We start from the raw sequence: 4,173 nt of genomic DNA, 5'->3' as shown, positions 1-4,173 counted from the left end.
CTCTAAGCTTACTCCATCTTTGTGGTGGAAAGAACTTTGCCAAGAAGGCATTGACTAGCTTTTCCCAAGAGTCCAGGCTTTCTTTAGGTGAGAATCCAACCATATTCTAGCTCTGTCTCTTACAGCAAAAGGGAATAGCATCAGTCTGTAGACCTCAGGGTTAACCCCATTAGTCTTGACTGTGTCACAGATTTGCAAGAATTCAGCTAAGAACTGATGAGGATCTTCCATTGGAAGTCCATGGAACTTGCAATTCTGTTGCATTAGAAACTAATTGAGCTTAAGCTCAAAGTTTGTTTGCTCCAATGGCAGGGATAGAGATGCTTCTCCCATAGAAATCAGGAGTAGGTGCAGTGAAGTCACCCAGCACCTTCCTTGCATTGTTGGCATTGTTGTTGTTTTCGGCTGCCATGTGTTCTTCTTCCTTGAAGAATTCGGTCAGGTCCTCTAAAGAGAGTTGTGCTTTAGCTTCTCTTAGCTTTCTCTTCAAGGTTCTTTCGGGTTCAGGGTCAGCTTCAACAAGAATGCCTTTGTCTCTGCTCCTGCTCATATGAAAGAGGAGAGAAAAAGAAAATGTGGAATCCTCTATGTCACAGTATAGAGATTCCTTGAAGTGTCAGAGGAAAAGAGAAATAGTAAGAAGAAGGAGAAGAAGAATTCGAACTTTAATTAGATAAGGTTCGAATTGTGCATTTAGAAGGAGTGGTACTCCATAAATAGAAGGATGTGGGAAGGGGGGAAGAGAATTTTCGAAAATTCAATTAAAAAATTTTGAAAACATTTTGAAAATTTGATTGATAATTTTCGAAAATTAAAAGTGAAAAAGAAATCAAGTGATTTTAGAAAAAGATTTTGAAATTAGAAATTAAAAAGATTTGATTGAAAACTATTTTGAAAAAAAAATGTGATTAAAAAGATTTGATTGGAAAGTTATGGTTTTAAAAAGATATAATTGAGAAGATATGATTTGAAAAACATTTTAAAAAGATTTGTTTTGAAAACAATTTGAAAAGATATGATTTAAAAAGAAATTGATGACTTGCCTAACAAGAAAAGATATGATTCAAACATAAAACCTTCCTCAACAGAAAAGGCAACATACTTGAAATGTTGAATCAAATCATTAATTGATAGTAAGTATCTTTGAAAAAGGAAAGAAATTGATTTTGAAAACATTTGATTGAAAAGATATGATTTGAAAAAGATTTGGTTTTGAAAAACTTTGAAAACTTGAAAAAAAATTGATTTGAAAACAAAATCTTCCCCCTAGCACCATCCTGGCGTTAAACGCCCAGAATGGTATACATTCTGGCGTTTAACGCCCAAAATGCTACCTTTTGGGGCGTTAAACGCCCAACCAGGTACCCTGGCTGGCGTTTAAACGCAGTCTGCCTTCTTCACTGGGCATTTTTTGAATGCTCAGCTTTTTCTGTATAATTCCTCTGCAGTATGTTCTGAATCTTCAATTCTTTGTATTATTGACTTGAAAAGACACAAATTAAAAATATTTTTGGATTTTTTAGTAATCAAAATGCAACAAGAATCAAATAACAATGCATGCAAGACACCAAACTTAGCAGTTTGTGTACTACTGACACTATATGAGACACATAAATACTCAAGCCAAAAGAATTCAAAGATCAAAACAAAGAAATATATGCATGGATTCGAAAAATGTAACAAAAACATGCATTTGACACCAATCCCAGGCATTGTTACCAAAAGCTTGCTCAAAACTTGAACAATCCCCGGCAACGGCGCCAAAAACTTGGTGCGCGAAATTGTGAACAATACTTTTCACAACTCTCATAATCCCCGGTAATGGCTCCAAAAACGTGGTAGCTCAATACCATGGCATTACACAACTTCGCACAACTAACCAGCAAGTGCACTGGGTCGTCCAAGTAATACCTTACGTGAGTAAGGGTCGATCCCACGGAGATTGTTAGCATTGAAGCAAGCTATGGTCATCTTGTAAATCTTAGTCAGGCAAACTCAAATGTATATGATGATGAACGAAAATAATATAAAGATAAAGATAGAGATACTTATGCATATCATTGGTGTAAGAGCTTCAGACAAGTGTATGAAGATGCCTTCCCTTCCGTCTCTCTGCTTTCCTACTGCCTTCATCCAATCCTTCTTACTCCTTTCCATGGCAAGCTTGTGTAGGGTTTCACTGTTGTCAGCAGCTACCTCCCATCCTCTCAGTGAAAGCGATTGCATATGTCCTGTCACGGCATAGCGGAATTCAGCTGTCGGTTCTCGGTCAGGCCGGAATAATATCCATTGATACTTTTGCGTCTGTCACTAACGCCCTAGCCTACTAGGAGTTTGAAGCACGTCACAGTCATTCAGTCATTGAATCCTACTCAGAATACCACAGACAAGGTTAGACCTTCCGGATTCTCTTGAATGCTGCCATCAGTTCTTGCCTATACCACGAAGACTCTGATCTCACGGAATGGTTGGCTCGTTTGTCAGGCGAGCACTCGGTTGTCAGGCGATCAACCATGCATCGTGCAATCAGGAATCCAAGAGATATTCACTAAGCCTCAGATGCTTGTAGAACAAGAATGGTTGTCAGTCACCTTGTTCATGAGTGAGAATGGTGATGGGCGTCAATCATCACCTTCATCATGTTGAAGAACAAGTGATATCTTGGATAAAGAACAAGCGGAATTGAATGGAAGAACAATAGTAATTGCATTAATACTCGAGGTACAGCAGAGCTCCACACCTTAATCTATGGTGTGTAGAAACTCCACCGTTGAAAATACATAAGAACAAGGTCTAGGCATGGCCGAATGGCCAGCCTCCCAAAGGTCTAAGATAGCATAAAACAAAGATAGCTACCCCCCAAAAGTCTCTCTAATACAATAGTAAAAGGTCCTACTTATAGAAAACTAGTACATAGATGAGTAAATGACATAAAAATCCACTTCCGGGCCCACTTGGTGTGTGCTTGGGCTGAGCAATGAAGCTTTTTTCGTGTAGAGACTCTTCTTGGAGTTAAACGCCAGCTTTAGTGCCAGTTTGGGCGTTTAACTCCCAATTAGGTGCCAGTTCCGGCGTTTAACGCTGGAATTTCTTGAGGTGACTTTGAACGCCGGTTTGGGCCATCAAATCTTGGGCAAAGTATGGACTATTATATATTGCTGGAAAGCCCAGGATGTCTACTTTCCAACGCCGTTGAGAGCGCGCCAATTGGGCTTCTGTAGCTCCAGAAAATCCACTTAGAGTGCAGGGAGGTCAGAATCCAACAGCATCTGCAGTCCTTTTGAGTCTCTGGATCAGATTTTTGCTCAGGTCCCTCAATTTCAGCCAGAAAATACCTGAAATCACAGAAAAACACACAAACTCATAGTAAAGTCCAGAAAAGTGAAATTTAATTAAAAACTAATAAAAATATAATAAAAACTAACTAAATCATAACAAAAACATACTAAAAACAATGCCAAAAAGTATACAAATTATCCGCTCATCACTACTCAAAATCCCTCTGAGGACAATCAGAGCCCAAAGAAGAATAATGCTGGCGCTGAACGCCCAGCCCATGCTCATTCCTGGCGTTCAACGCCAGAAACAAGCATGAATCCGGCGTTGAACGCCCAAGGGGAGCATAGTTCTGGCGTTCAGATGCCAGTAACAAATAAGGAGGTGGCGTCTAACGCCACTCCAGCTTCCACCCCTGGCATTCAAATGCCAGTGGGGGATCAATCACATACAAGTGCTGATAACAACCCTTCTAAAAAGGCTTCCCAACCCACTTCTGTAGGTAATAAACCTGCAGCAACTAAGGTTGAGGAATACAAAGCCAAAATGCCTTATCCTCAAAAACTCTGCCAAGTGGAACAGGATAAGCAATTTGCCCGCTGTGCAGACTATCTCAGGACTCTTGAAATAAAGATCCCGTTTGCAGAAGCACTTGAGCAAATACCCTCTTATGCTAAGTTCATGAAAGAGATCTTAAGCCATAAGAAGGATTGGAGGGAGACTGAAAAAGTTTACCTCACTGAAGAATGCAGTGCAGTCATTCTGAAAAGCTTACTTGAGAAGCTTAAAGATCCTGGGAGCTTTATGATACCATGCACATTAGAGGGTACTTGTACCAAGCATTCTTTATTTGATCTTGGGGCAAGTATCAACCTAATACCTGCATCTACTATCAGA

Source organism: Arachis stenosperma, chromosome 9, assembly GCF_014773155.1.
Source record: "Arachis stenosperma cultivar V10309 chromosome 9, arast.V10309.gnm1.PFL2, whole genome shotgun sequence".
NCBI classification, from domain to species: domain Eukaryota; kingdom Viridiplantae; phylum Streptophyta; class Magnoliopsida; order Fabales; family Fabaceae; genus Arachis; species Arachis stenosperma.
This window is presented reverse-complemented; position numbering follows the sequence as displayed.